A 16,083-nucleotide genomic window follows, 5' to 3' on the forward strand; every position below is an offset into this window, starting at 1 on the left:
ATACTGTTTTCCAGAGTTGCTGCACCAGCTTACATTCCCATCAACAGTGTATGAGTGTTCTCCTTTCTCTGCATTCTCACCAACACTTGTCATTTTCTGACTTGTTAATTTTAGCCATTCTGACTGATATGTGTTGGTATCTCATCATGGTTTTGATTTATATTTCGCTGATGCCAAGTAATGTTGAATATTTTTTCATGTATCTGTTGGTCATTTGTATGTCTTCTTTGGAGAAATGTCTGTTCATGTCATCTGTTGGTCATTTGTATGTCTTCTTTGGAGAAATGTCTGTTCATGTCATCTGTTGGTCATTTGTATGTCTTCTTTGGAGAAATGTCTGTTCATGTCTTCTGCCCATTTCTTTATTGGATTATTTGTTTTTTGGGTGTTGAGTCTGGTAAGTTTTTTTTTTTTTTTAAGATTTTGTTTATTTATTCATGAGAGACAGAGAGAGAGAGAGAGAGAGAGGCAGAGACAGAGGACGTGGGACTCGATCCCGGGTCTCCAGGATCAGGCCCTGGACTGGAGGAGGCGCTAAACTGCTGAGTCACCTGGGCTGCCCTGATAAGTTTTTTTTTTTTTTTTTTTTTAAAGAGTGAACATTTATTTATTTATTTATTTATTTATTTATTTATTTGATTTATATATATATATATATATATTATTTTTAACCTATTCCTTCAACAAGGCTTTTAGAAAAATCCATTGGTATGCCACACACCAACAGTACAAAGAAGATGAAGACACCATCCCTGTCTAAAAATATACATTATAAATTCTTAACATTTCCAAGGGAGATGACCTGAAACTTCTCAAATCCCTAAAATCGAGAATATGGAAATGTTTTCATAGCATCCTGGCTTTTCTCTTGAGTCATATTTTTTGCTTGGAGTCATAAACAATCTATGAATATTTTCACACCGCACGTTAACCTCCTTTTCAACTTGACTTGAGCTTAATCTCTTTAGAAGGTACTCACTCTTTTCCTCACGCATAGAAAATGGCTGTTTGTTATGTGTTTGCTCCTGTTACCAGAGATAGAATCAGTGATGAGCAGAGAGGATCAGAATCGATGGGTCAGGAGGTTTATCTATTTACCTGATGCCCAGACTTGGACCAGAAAATTATCCATTTGGACCTGATATCCAGTCTCATAATTCAAACAACTGAACTGATGCCCGAGTTTACATATTGACATATTTTTTCTCCTGTAGTTGACAAAGTGTGTGTTAAACACTTAAATGCCAAGACTCAACCACAAAATACATCTTTGTTCTCACGCCCAACTTGGCTCTCTGAGTGTTGATGCCATTCTGTCCTCTGGGACTTGACACCTGTTAAGTTTTTTATAGATTTTGGATACTAGTTTTTTATCTGATGTGTCATTTGCAAATATCTTCTCCCATTTTGTCAGTTGTCTTTTGGTTTTGTTGACTGTTTCCTTTGCTGCTCAAAAGCTTTTTCTCGATGAAATCCCATGAGTTAATTTTTGTCTTTGTTTCACTTGCCTTTGGAGATGTGTCTAGTAAGAAGTTGCTGCAGCTGAGGTCACAGAGGGTTGCTACCTGTGTTCTCCTTCTGGGTTTTGATGGATTCCTGTCTCAGATTGAGGTCTTTTATCCATTTGGAGTCCTTTTTTGTATATAGTGTGAGGAAATGGTCCAGTTTCATTCTTCTGCATGTGGCTGTCCAATTTTCCCAACACTATTTGTTGAAGAGATTTTTTTTCCATTGGATATTCTTTCTGCTTTGTAAAACATTAGTTGACCATAGAGTTGAGCATCCATTTCTGGGTTCTCTATTCTGTTTCACTGAACTAGGTGTCTGTTTTTGTGTCAGTACCATACTGCCTTGATGATTACAGCTTTGTAATGAAGCTTGAAGTCCAGAATTGTGATGCCACCAGTTTTGGTTTTCTTTTTCAATATTCCTTTGGCTACTCAGGGTCTTTTCTGGTTCCATACAAATTTTAGAATTCTTTTGTCCAACTCTGAAATAAGTTGATGGTATTTTGATAGGGATTGCTTTGAATGTATAGATTGCTCTAAGTAGCATAGACATTTTAACAAATTAACAATATTTGTTCTTCCAGTTCATGAGCATGGAATGTATTTCCATTTCTTTGTATCTCCCTCAATTTCTTTCATGAGTATTCTATAGTTTCCCGAGTATAGATAGTATAGCTTCTTTGGTTAGGTTGATTCCTAGATATCTTATGGTTTTGGGTACAATTGTAAATGGGATTGACTCCTTAATTTCTCTTTCTTCTGTCTCATTGTTAGTGTATAGATTTCTGTGCATTGATTTTATAACCTGCTGAATTCCTGTATGAGGTCTAGCGATTTTTGGGTGGAGTCTTTTGGGTTTTCCATATAGAGTATCATGTCATCTGCAAAGAGTTTGACTTCTTTGCTGATTTGGGTCCTCTTTATTTCTTTTTGTTGTCTGATTGCTGAGGCTAGGACTTACATATAGTACAGTGTTGAGCAGCAGTGGTGATAGTGGACATCCCTGCTGTGTTCCTGACCTTAGGGGAAAAGGCTCTCAGTTTTTCCCACTGAGAATAATATTTGCTGTAAGCTTTTTGTATATGGCTTTTATGATGTTGAGATATGTTCTTTCCATCCCTACACTGAAAACTTTTAATCAAGAAAGTATGCTGCACTTTGTCAGATGCTTTTTCTGCATCTATTGAGAGGATCGTATGGTTCTTGTCCTTTCTTTTATTAATGTAGTGTATCACATTTTTGATTTGCAGATGTTGAACCACCCTTGCAGCCCAGGTATAAATCCCATTTGATCATAGTGAATAATCCTTTTAATATACTGTCGGATCCTATTGGATAATATTTTGGTGAGAATTTTTGCATCCATGTTCATCAGGGATATTGGTCTGTAATTCTTTTGAGGCGGGATCTTTGTCTAGTTTTGGGATCAATGTCATGCTGGCCTCGTAGAAAGAGTTTGGAAGTTTTCCTTCCATTTTTATTTTTTGAAACAGCTTCAGAAGAATAGGTATTAATTCTTCTTTAAATGTTTGGTAGAATTCCCCTAGGAAACCATCTGGCCCTCGCCTCTTTTTTGTTGGGAGATTTTTGATTACTGATTATCTCAATTTCTTTGCTGGTTATGAGTCTATTCAGGTTTTCTATTTCTTCCTGTTCCAGTTTTGGTAGTTTAGTCATCTCTAGGAATGTATCCATTTCTTCTAGATTGCCTAATTTGTGGGCATATAGTTGCTCATATGTTCTTCTAATTGTTTGTAGTGCTCTCTCCTCTTTCATTCATTATTTTATTTATTTGAGTCCTTTCTCTTTTATTTTTGATCAGTCTGTTGGCCATAACTCTTAACACTTTTCCAAGGTGAAAACACAGAGGAATCTCATTCAGGGATATATAAAACCTCTAAATATCTAGTTTTATGAAAATAAAACATTTAATAAGTATCATCCATTTTTTACTATGAATTGGATACTTAAAACCATGTGTCTGGTTATCAGAATAAAAATAAAATGGTTTTCAATAATAAACAAAATCTCCCAAGTAATACATAAAAATGATGTCATTGAAATCTGAAAACTCTCCTTAACAGTTTATGTTTATACAAGGATGTCTTGCTGATGTCTGATGTAAGGAAAAACAGAAAACCTCTTAGAGAAAATTAGCTACTTGAACCTGGGCTGTTGAAAATCCATTTAGTAAGTCTGAAAATTTTGGCAGAATGTCACATCATCTAAATGGGGGAGATAAACTTGAGGTGTAAGGGATATGAAATACAGTTTGCATTCTTGATTCTCCAGACAGTAGATTTTGGAAGGTGATAAGTTAAAGCTTTTGTGGGAAAATGGTAAATTAATTTTGAAGCTGCCAGTGATATATCCTGGCTGGACTAAAATCAAGGCATTTTCATTAGTCTAAGTGACCTAAAAGCAATTGACGTGGGACTCTTTTATTTTGCTTTTTTTTTTTTTAAAGATTTATTCACTTATTCATGAGACACACACACACACACACACACACACACAGAGAGAGGCAGAGACACAGGCAGAGGGAGAAGCATGTTCCCCACAAGGAGCCCGATGGCTCCCAGATCCCAGGATCATGCCCTGAGCTGAAGGCAGACACTCAACCACTAAGCCACCCAGGCGTCCCTTATTTTGCTTTTAAGATTCAATTTCCACATTGTTATTTTATCAAGAATTTTCCTTGGGGAAAATTGGGGATCTTACAGTTGAGTACACATTCAAAATGGCTCATCTTTGCAGCAATGAGAAAAAAATATCTTGAGCATCAGTAACATAAAAATAAATAATGTTTAGCTAAAGAATAAAGAATTATAAACAAGGTACCTCTTAAAAGAATTCCTCTACTTTCTTCATAATTCTCGTATGTGATAAACAGTGTACATGAGAGTCAAAATGCTCTGAGCATCTCTAAGTATGAAAAGCAATTTGTGTGAAAAATAAGAAAACTGCTTGTAGCCAATCTATATATTATCAATAGATAAATGGTTGAGGATAGACATTATTCTATTACCACTGATTGCAAGAATTTATGATATTCACTTAGCTGGTGCCAAATTTGCCAGATTTTGTCATATAAATCTCTCAAGGGGCAATACTAGGTTAGTGGTCAAGAGTTTGGGCTCTACTGTCAGACTTTTCTAGGTGTTATTTCTGGCTTCACTATTACTAGCATTGTGATTTTAGGTTCACTGTTTGTTTTTTCTTAAGCTTCATTTATCCCATCACAAAATGGAATTAATAGTGTACATTTCATAGGATTGCTGTGAGTATTAAATCATCTAATATAAAATCCTTAGCATAAGTATTAGCAAAATCATTTTGTAAACACCCCATAAATGTTAGCCACTGAAATGACCTGGAGATTCTAAAGAACAAGTAATTCAGTGAAAGCTCTTTCCATGAAAATTGTCTTATGAAAGACTCTTACCTTAGGTATATATAATTCAATCCAGCAAGTTTAGGATTGCTGGTCTTACATGTTTTAAAATCTGGTGTATAATAAATGGATTTTTATTATAATTTAAATTTTTTTCAAATTATATTTGTAAAATTAAGTGCCATTTAAACATTTACAGAAGGGACACCTGGGTGGCTCAGCAGTTGAGCATCTGCCTTTGGCTCAGGGAGTGATCCCAGGGTCCAGGGATCAAGTACCACATTGGGCTCCCTGTGAGGAGACTGCTTCTCCCTCTGCCTGTGTCTCTGCCTCTCTCTGTGTTTTCTCATGAATAAATAAATAAATAAAAATCTAAAAAAAATAAACATTTACAGAAATGGATGTATGCCTGTGAACCCTCAGGTTTCTTAAGAAAAGAGTTTGTAAAAAAAGAAAAAGAAAGAAAGAAAAAAAAGAAGAAAGAAAGAAAAAAGAAAGAAAGAGAAAAGGAATTCAGTGTGTAAACCTGAGTTATACTGAATCTTTTTCCCTTTTGCATATAGATTCATATACAAAATTTAGTAACAATCCATTCTGCCTACTCCAGAATCAGAATATTTACTTTATTCTTCTGAAACTATTGTACCTTCAGATGGAGGACTTAAAATAAAATCTCTTTGAACTGATTTAGAATCTTTTGAATTAACTTTATTTGTGCCATTGAATATGGCAATTGTCTATATTTTTGTTATGTACACTAAGATGATAGGACAAAATGAGATGTTTATAAGAGTTCCATGACTTAGTGAAAATGATCAAGAAAAGATTGAGCATTGGCTTCTACTGATAGACTTCTAGGACAAAGAAAGTGTAGGTTTATGCTTTATGACTACTAGAATGCTTGGTGATAATGATGCTCAATGCATACTTTCTGAATAATTGAATTCAGTTCAGTTTTGTCTGTACTTGCCTTTTCTCCCCAGCACCAAGAACATACACCCCTCTGTTTATCCTTCAAGACTCAGTTCAGTTCATATCTTATTCTTGGAAAATTTGCCACAGTGTTGATCTTCTACAAAAAGTGTGGTAGGTATCCTTTGTAGCAGTTTCATAGAAGTTCTTTTTACTCCATTTAGGTGAAGGCATACAGCATATCACTGACTCCCCCTGCCCCCGGTCTGTATAGTGCTGAATATGTTGTAGTATCCCAGTATTTATATGTTTTTTCATTGTACTTAAGTGATTCAAATGTGTGACTTGAAGCCTCTGATTCTACAGATGCTTTGTTAATCATTTTTGTGAATCAGAGCTGGCATTTCTAGATTTATAATTGAGAAATGAATTTATAGATGAGATGCTTTCAGTATAAAAGATGCAGTATTTTTATTCCATCAAGTTTTGCCATGCTTCTGTAAATATGTCTCAAGACTCCCCTGAAGTCTGGAATTTGTGATCTTCAGCTGTCACTAGAGTGTTATTTTCAACTTAGAATGAGTAGCAGAAATATTACTTTACTTCATTAACTTTGAAACCTAGAGGGCTTAGTGTATGTTTACTAAAAAGGTTTTCAGTGTCAACTAGAGGGCCGTGAGAGGTTCTCTGGGCTCTATTTTCCATAATTACTCAATTATTTAGCTCCCCTCTCTGTGTTCTCTTATGAGAATAATAAACTATTGTTTAACTCATTGGAACTCAGTGCAAGTTGGAAGAGTTTTCATTTCATAGCAAGCAACAATTTAGTGAATGTAATAATTAGATGATGAGAACTGCTTCTTGAGGAAAGGGGTAAGAAAGAGGCATGAATGAGGCCAAGAAGACCGCTCTGGCAAAGAGAGGAGGTTTTTTTTAGCAATGAATATAGGGTATGCTGAGGTTTTATTCTTATGCATGGAGCCCAAATTCCCTGGAAAAGGATTTAGCCTGTACAAACTATGGTGCCCAAACACAAATGTATCATAGAAGCCTGGGCTGGAAGATTCTATTTGGACCTTATTCAGTGGGTTGTTCTTGTTGTCCATCCCACAGATTATCTTCTCCCTACTAATTACTTCATTTCCAGATGCTACAAATGAACACTGCTGCTGTGTGCATGACTAAAAAAATAAGTGGAAGACAAAAGCAAAGTAAGACTAATGATAGATCTTTTACACTTAAGCAAACTCCTGAAGGTTTGGATTCTAAAGAGACCCACAGTAGGAATACTTCCTGAGCTCCTGTTACAGACATGTGAACAGCTGTTCTGGACCTTCTCTTCTGTAAAAATCCTCATTGTTGCTTGGTCTCTGCAAGTAGAAGGCAAATTGCTCAGCTTGCTTTGAATATGAAAGAGAAATTAATTGTAGTTGGGTTTGACTTGACAAGGATCGAGGTCAGAATTTTTAGAATATTCTCTCAAATATTCCAAATATTCCTACCTTTCTAAAATATCAATAGATGGAGACATTTCTGAAATCATGAAGTAAAATAAACCAGGCAATTTTGGGAATATCCTGGGGGTCCGAGGCAGTGGGCAGCTGTTTTATTTTGTCCTATAAGAAGCAAAGTCTGTGTTGTTGAATAAGCCACCCTATCAAGGCAGCCACAATGCATGAGAAATAAATCTTCATTGAGAATTTGGAAGGACATACACAAAATGGGTTAGACTTAGAAAAACTTTAAACACTTTCTGGTCATCTTTCTCATTTTAAAGGTGTACAAAATATCAGTTAAAGATTACTACCTGGGGCAGCCCTGGTGGCCCAGCAGTTTAGCGCTGCCTTCGGCCCAGGGTGTGATCCTGGAGACCTGGGGTCGAGTCCCACATTGGGCTCCCTGCATGGAGCCTGCTTTGCCCTCTGCCTGTATCTCTGCCTCTCTCTCTCTGTCATGAATAAATAAATAAAATCTTAAAAAAAAAAAAAGAGAGAGAGAGAGAGAGAGAACAAAACAAAACAAAACAAAAAGATTACTACCTTGGTTGTTCATCAAAAAAGGAGGAGCCAGAAATGGTTGACTTGAAGTCTATAACCACGGCTAGTGAAGTGATTTTATTGTTGGATTCTGCTCCATTGACTCTTCTGAGCATTTCACAGAAGAAAGAGCATGGTGTGTGAAGTTCAAAAGAGGGTGGATAGTTCCTTGCTTTCTATTACGAGCATGATATTTTATCTCTGAGCTTTCTTCCTCTGTTACTATAGGGTAATAATAACACATACTATTCAGGGTTGTTTTGGTTGTGAGGATTGACTGAGGCAATGCAGAGCTTAGGATATGGCAAAATTGGAAGGCTTTCTCAGATTTTAGATCCTTTCTTTCTCAGTACTTATCAGTTCCTTTTAAAGTCATCTGGCATTTGAGATTCAGAGACCTGGATGGGCCTAATATGATCTTGATTTTCTTCCATTTAGGTGTTTGTTTGCACATAGATGTGCAGACAGAGTTTAGGGGAGGAGAGTTCAGGGTATCTAGGTCAGAGCCCTGGCTTTAGAAATGGACTTTGAAGTAAATGTCAGTGAATGAAAGATTCACTTTGCATAGTGCCATTTCAAAAGAGACTGTAGAGTTTCATCCCCTCTTGGGAGCCCACTGTATGGGCATGATGCAAGTTAGAACAGGCACAAATATTTTATGGCTTTTCTTCAGTCTTGTTCATTTAGAGGTAATCATTGCAGCTCTCACAAAGGCCAAAAAATGATCACATGAACGCTCCTTACTTGGAAGATTGGTATTCTTACTGGCAAAAACTTCTAATTTCTCAGGACTGCGTGAAATTGTTAAACAATTAACAATTGTGAGTCTCTGCATATAGTTTCTTCATAACTCCTAACAAGCCAGTTCAACTTCCTCCTATTCCATTAGTCAAGACTACCGTCATCTCCTTTTTAAATTTTTTTTCCTTTGCACAGTTGTGTGTTTTCCAAAGGTTTAACCACAGTTGCATAAATATTTTTCCTGTTATGAATCTAAAGCTGACTGTAGGGAAATAAGATAATTTAGTCAACCAGATTTTCTATCTGGGAGTAGAAAGGATTCAGTGGAGCTTCCATAGGGTGGGACAATATCCTCCTGGGAAAACATCAGTCACACTAGTGCAGATTACACTAAGCAGTGCTACTGATGACTGAAATTAGAAAATCCCCATGATTCACCAAACTTGAACAATTGCCTAAAATATAGCGCTACATGTATTGCTTATCCATTTAAAAAGCCAGTTGATGGGATCCCTGGGTGGCGCAGCAGTTTAGCGCCTGCCTTTGACCCAGGGCGCGATCCTGGAGACCCGGGATGGAGTCCCACGTTGGGCTCCCTGCATGGAGCCTGCTTCTCCCTCTGCCTATGTCTCTGCCTCTCCCTCTCTGTGTGACTATCATAAATAAATAAAAATAAAAAAAAATAAAAAGCCAGTTGAAAGAGTCCCAAAAGGTTTGCTTAGGCAGAAAAGACCTCCAGATTTCCAGAATTGGCAAAACAGCTATAGTGGGGATAGAGGGTATCAGATACTTCTCACTGTAAAGGTGTGTGCTTGATTCTCCTACCAGTTCTTTAAATTTTCTGTGATAGTTCCATTAAATTAAATTAAATTAAATTAAATTAAATTAAATTAAATTCATTAAGTAGTAGTTAAGTAGTCATTCATTAAGTGATAGTTCCATTAAATTCATTAAGTTTACTTCATACAACCCACACCCTGGTCAAGAACTAAAGCAAATATTTTCTTTTTTTTTTTCTTGTTTTCTTTCTTTCTTCTTTCCTTCCTTCTTCCTTTCCTTTCATTCTGTCTTTCTCTCTCTCTCCATGGTATTATTCTCGGCCTTCATTATAGCTATTATTTTTCCTTTTTCATTTATTTTTTTCCCTTCCTCCCTATCTTGTTGCTGCTTAGGTTTTTTTGATACTACTTTTATAGAATTGGGTTGATGACAATTTTCAGTTTAGCCAAAGGACATCATTAATCCCTGCTCAACTTCCATTTTATATATATATTTTTCATATAATTTCTTTATTCCCTGTATTGCCCATTTCCAAATCTGTTTTCCCTACCATAGGCACCTATTCTTGTCTTTTAATGTGAGTCATTACAAACCACCTTTTTTGTGTATTTATTTGCGGATATGTATAGCCATAAGCAATATTGTATTATGTGCTTTCAGTTTACACAAATGGTCTTACTTGATATATTCTGTTACTTTTTTTCACTCAACATTATGTTTCTGAAATCTATATGTCAATGTATGTAAAACAAGTTCATTCTTTTTAATTATATGTATTTTATCTCTTTGCCCTATTAATGGATATTTAGTTTGTTTTTAACTAGCTGCAGTTGTGAACATCCTTTCTATATGTCTTTACCAGCAGAAGTTTTTATTGGGGTTGGGAGACATTGTGGTTATAAGATTATAATCACTAGGTTCAGAGTAAATCCATAGTCATTTTTGTATTTATTTCCAATTTTCTCTTCACTATTGCTATTCCAGCATACATGCCTGCATGAAGATTTTGACTTCCCTACATCTTAGTTTTAACTTTGATACTTCTCAGCATTTTATTTTTGTCAAAATTGTGGGTAGAAAGTACTATTTCATTGTTGTTTTAGTTTAATATTTCTCTGACAATAAGGATGAGTACTTCATTATTTGTACATCAGGTGTTTAGTTTTTCTGTCTATAGATTGCATATTTATAGTCTCTGCCAATTTTACTATTGGGTTTCTCATTTTATTCTTGCTCATTTGCTGGAGATCCTTATATATTCTATGCATTTTTTTCTTTTTGGAAAATGCAAATCTTTTCTCTGGGTCTGTCAACAGATGTAATAAAATCCATCAAACTTCTCCTTCATAGTTTGTGCTTTTATATCTTACTTAAAATCCTTCCCTGGAGGCACCAGAGTTGCTCAGTGGTTGAGCATCTGCCCTTGGCTCAGGTCATGATCCCCGGGTCTTGGGATCAAGTTCCACATCAGGCTTCCCTTAGGGAGTCTGCTTCTCCCTCTGCCTATGTCTCTGTCTCTCTCTGGGTCTCTCATGAATAAAAAAATAAATTAAAAAAATTAAAAAATAAATAAAAAAACTTTCCCTAATACTGCATGTTTGCAGTATTCTTTTACATTTTTAAAAATAGTATTAAATATTATCTTTAATACTCAATATTCCTGGAGCTCATATTGCAATAGAAAAATCAGAGTAAGTATGAAGGGTAGAAACGGAGTGAATGTAATTATTTATGTAAAATATTTATAAGAATAAGAAAATTATTAGAAGTAAAAATTTAGCAAGATGGCTGGATACAAAATCAGCCAATATTAAAATGGATTTAGCATTAGAAAATTAATTTAATTCATATGTTAACAGAATAAAGGAAACTTACCTAGAAAACCTTCAAATTATCCTGAAAATCTATGAATTCGGCCTGAGATTCAAAGAGAGACCAGCTGGAATGCTACAGTGAGAAGAGTTCGCGCATCTATCAAGGTAGGAAGACGGGGAAAAAGAAATAAAGAAACAAAGGCCTCCAAGGGGGAGGGGCCCCGCGAGGAGCCGGGCTGAGGCCGGGGCGAGTGTCCCCAGGACAGGAGAGCCCCGTCCCGGAGGAGGAGGAGCTGCACCGACCTTCCCGGGGGAAAGGGGCTCGCGGGGAGGTGGAGCAGGACCAGGAGGGCGAGGAGGCCCTCGGGCTCCCGGGGACAGTAACAGAGCAACTGCGCGCCCAGGAGAGTGCGCCGAGCTCCCTAAGGGCTGCAGCGCGCACGGCGGGACCCGGCGGGACCCGGAGCAGCTGAAGGGGCTCGGGGGCGGCTCCGCGGAGGGGGCTGCGCGGCCCCGGGAGCAGCTCGGAGGGGCTCGGGCAGAGGAGGAGGCTCCGTGCGGAGGGGGCTGCGCGGTTCCAGGAGCAGCTCGGAGGGGCTCGGGCGGCGGCTCCGCGGAGGGGGCTGCGCGGCCCGGGAGCGCGAATCCACCAGCGCAGGCTCCGGAGCACAGGGCGCCGGGACACAGCCCAGGATCCCGCCTCCCCCGGGACAGGCAGAGGCCGGGAGGGCCCAGGACAGCGAGGACGCTCCTGCCCCAGCTGAGCAGATCAGCGGCCCCGCCCCGGAGCCTCCAGGCCCTGCAGACGGAGTTCCTGCCGGAGCTGAATCCAGGTTTCCAGAGCTGCCCCGCCACTGGGGCTGTTCCTCCTGCGGCCTCACGGGGTAAACAACCCCCACCGAGCCCTGCACCAGGCAGGGGCACAGCAGCTCCCCCAACTGCTAACACCTGAAAATCAGCACAACAGGCCCCTCCCCCAGAACACCAGCTAGACTGACAACTTCCAGGAGAAGCCAAGGGACTTAAAGAACACAGAATCAGAAGATACTCCCCGGTGGTTCTTTTTTTGTTTGTTTGTTTTTGTTTTTGTTTTTGTTTTTGTTTTGTTTTGCTTTTTGATTTGTTTCCTTCCCCCACCCCCTTTTTTTCTCCTTTCTTTTTCTTTCTCTTTTTCTTCTTTTTTTTTTTTCGTTTTTTTTTCTTTTTCTTCCCTTTTTTTTTCTCTTTCTCTTTTCTTTCCTTCTTTCTCTCCTCTCTTTTTCTCTTTTTCCCAATACAACTTGCTTTTGGCCACTCTGCACTGAGCAAAATGACTAGAAGGAAAACCTCACCTCAAAAGAAAGAATCAGAAACAGTCCTCTCTCCCACAGAGTTACAAAATCTGGATTACAATTCAATGTCAGAAAGCCAATTCAGAAGCACTATTATACAGCTACTGGTGGCTCTAGAAAAAAGTATAAAGGACTCAAGAGACTTCATGACTGCAGAATTTAGAGCTAATCAGGCAGAAATTAAAAACCAATTGAATGAGATGCAATCCAAACTAGAAGTCCTAACGACGAGGGTTAACGAGGTGGAAGAACGAGTGAGTGACCTAGAAGACAAGTTGACAGCAAAGAGGGAAACTGAGGAAAAAAGAGACAAACAATTAAAAGACCATGAAGATAGATTAAGGGAAATAAACGACAGCCTGAGGAAGAAAAACCTACGTTTAATTGGGGTTCCCGAGGGCGCCGAAAGGGACAGAGGGCCAGAATATGTATTTGAACAAATTCTAGCTGAAAACTTTCCTAATCTGGGAAGGGAAACAGGCATTCAGATCCAGGAAATAGAGAGATCCCCCCCTAAAATCAATAAAAACCGTTCAACACCTCGACATTTAATTGTGAAGCTTGCAAATTCCAAAGATAAGGAGAAGATCCTTAAAGCAGCAAGAGACAAGAAATCCCTGACTTTTATGGGGAGGAGTATTAGGGTAACAGCAGACCTCTCCACAGAGACCTGGCAGGCCAGAAAGGGCTGGCAGGATATATTCAGGGTCCTAAATGAGAAGAACATGCAACCAAGAATACTTTATCCAGCAAGGCTCTCATTCAAAATGGAAGGAGAGATAAAGAGCTTCCAAGACAGGCAGCAACTAAAAGAATATGTGACCTCCAAACCAGCTCTGCAAGAAATTTTAAGGGGGACTCTTAAAATTCCCCTTTAAGAAGAAGTTCAGTGGAACAGTCCACAAAAACAAAGACTGAATAGAAATCATGATGACACTAAACTCATATCTCTCAATAGTAACTCTGAATGTGAACGGGCTTAATGACCCCATCAAAAGGCGCAGGGTTTCAGACTGGATAAAAAAGCAGGACCCATCTATTTGCTGTCTACAAGAGACTCATTTTAGACAGAAGGACACCGACAGCCTGAAAATAAAAGGTTGGAGAACCATTTACCATTCGAATGGTCCTCAAAAGAAAGCAGGGGTAGCCATCCTTATATCAGATAAACTAAAATTTACCCCAAAGACTGTAGTGAGAGATGAAGAGGGACACTATATCATACTTAAAGGATCTATTCAACAAGAGGACTTAACAATCCTCAATATATATGCTCCGAATGTGGGAGCTGCCAAATATATAAATCAATTATTAACCAAAGTGAAGAAATACTTAGATAATAATACACTTATACTTGGTGACTTCAATCTAGCTCTTTCTATACTCGATAGGTCTTCTAAGCAAAACATCTCCAAAGAAACGAGAGCTTTAAATGATACACTGGACCAGATGGATTTCACAGATATCTACAGAACTTTACATCCAAACTCAACTGAATACACATTCTTCTCAAGCGCACATGGAACTTTCTCCAGAATAGACCACATATTGGGACACAAATCGGGTCTGAACCGATACCAAAAGATTGGGATTGTCCCCTGCATATTCTCGGACCATAATGCCTTGAAATTAGAACTAAATCACAACAAGAAGTTTGGAAGGACCTCAAACACATGGAGGTTAAGGACCATCCTGCTAAAAGATAAAAGGGTCAACCAGGAAATTAAGGAAGAATTAAAAAGATTCATGGAAACTAATGAGAATGAAGATACAACCGTTCAAAATCTTTGGGATGCAGCAAAAGCAGTCCTAAGGGGGAAATACATCGCAATACAAGCATCCATTCAAAAACTGGAAAGAACTCAAATACAAAAGCTAACCTTACACATAAAGGAGCTAGAGAAAAAACAGCAAATAGATCCTACACTCAAGAGAAGAAGGGAGCTAATAAAGATTCGAGCAGAACTCAACGAAATCGAGACCAGAAGAACTGTGGAACAGATCAACAGAACCAGGAGTTGGTTCTTTGAAAGAATTAATAAGATAGATAAACCATTAGCCAGCCTTATTAAAAAGAAGAGAGAGAAGACTCAAATTAATAAAATCATGAATGAGAAAGGAGAGATCACTACCAACACCAAGGAAATACAAACGATTTTAAAAACATATTATGAACAGCTATACGCCAATAAATTAGGCAATCTAGAAGAAATGGACGCATTCCTGGAAAGCCACAAACTACCAAAACTGGAACAGGAAGAAATAGAAAACCTGAACAGGCCAATAACCAGGGAGGAAATTGAAGCAGTCATCAAAAACCTCCCAAGACACAAGAGTCCAGGGCCAGATGGCTTCCCAGGAGAATTTTATCAAACGTTTAAAGAAGAAATCATACCTATTCTCCTAAAGCTGTTTGGAAAGATAGAAAGAGATGGAGTACTTCCAAATTCGTTCTATGAAGCCAGCATCACCTTAATTCCAAAGCCAGACAAAGACCCCGCCAAAAAGGAGAATTACAGACCAATATCCCTGATGAACATGGATGCAAAAATTCTCAACAAGATACTGGCCAATAGGATCCAACAGTACATTAAGAAAATTATTCACCATGACCAAGTAGGATTTATCCCTGGGACACAAGGCTGGTTCAACACCCGTAAAACAATCAATGTGATTCATCATATCAGCAAGAGAAAAACCAAGAACCATATGATCCTCTCATTGGATGCAGAGAAAGCATTTGACAAAATACAGCATCCATTCCTGATCAAAACTCTTCAGAGTGTAGGGATAGAGGGAACATTCCTCGACATCTTAAAAGCCATCTATGAAAAGCCCACAGCAAATATCATTCTCAATGGGGAAGCACTGGGAGCCTTTCCCCTAAGATCAGGAACAAGACAGGGATGTCCACTCTCACCACTGCTATTCAACATAGTACTGGAAGTCCTAGCCTCAGCAATCAGACAACAAAAAGACATTAAAGGCATTCAAATTGGCAAAGAAGAAGTCAAACTCTCCCTCTTCGCCGATGACATGATACTCTACATAGAAAACCCAAAAGTCTCCACCCCAAGATTGCTAGAACTCATACAGCAATTCGGGAGCGTGGCAGGATACAAAATCAATGCCCAGAAGTCAGTGGCATTTCTATACACTAACAATGAGACTGAAGAAAGAGAAATTAAGGAGTCAATCCCATTTACAATTGCACCCAAAAGCATAAGATACCTAGGAATAAACCTCACCAAAGATGTAAAGGATCTATACCCTCAAAACTATAGAACACTTCTGAAAGAAATTGAGGAAGACACAAAGAGATGGAAAAATATTCCATGCTCATGGATTGGCAGAATTAATATTGTGAAAATGTCAATGTTACCCAGGGCAATATACACGTTTAATGCAATCCCTATCAAAATACCATGGACTTTCTTCAGAGAGTTAGAACAAATTATTTTAAGATTTGTGTGGAATCAGAAAAGACCCCGAATAGCCAGGGGAATTTTAAAAAAGAAAACCATATCTGGGGGCATCACAATGCCAGATTTCAGGTTGTACTACAAA

The 16,083-nt window shown here is 38.3% G+C and overlaps 1 protein-coding gene across 18 annotated transcripts in view; it reads left to right on the forward strand.

Moving 5' to 3' along the window:
• The window catches only part of EMC2 (ER membrane protein complex subunit 2), a 251,640-nt gene that overhangs the window by 104,415 nt on the left and 131,142 nt on the right, over positions 1-16,083 (forward strand). For 2 of the 18 annotated variants that reach the window (XR_013351584.1, XR_013351594.1), the window contains exon 12: positions 5,886-5,988. The exons of the other annotated variants lie outside the window; for them this stretch is intronic. The gene's annotated coding sequence lies outside the window, so the exon portion shown is untranslated. The remainder of the gene's footprint in view (positions 1-5,885; positions 5,989-16,083) is intronic. 18 annotated transcript variants of the gene reach the window in all.

The sequence above is a fragment of the Canis aureus genome, chromosome 14, assembly GCF_053574225.1.
Source record: "Canis aureus isolate CA01 chromosome 14, VMU_Caureus_v.1.0, whole genome shotgun sequence".
Lineage (NCBI taxonomy): Eukaryota > Metazoa > Chordata > Mammalia > Carnivora > Canidae > Canis > Canis aureus.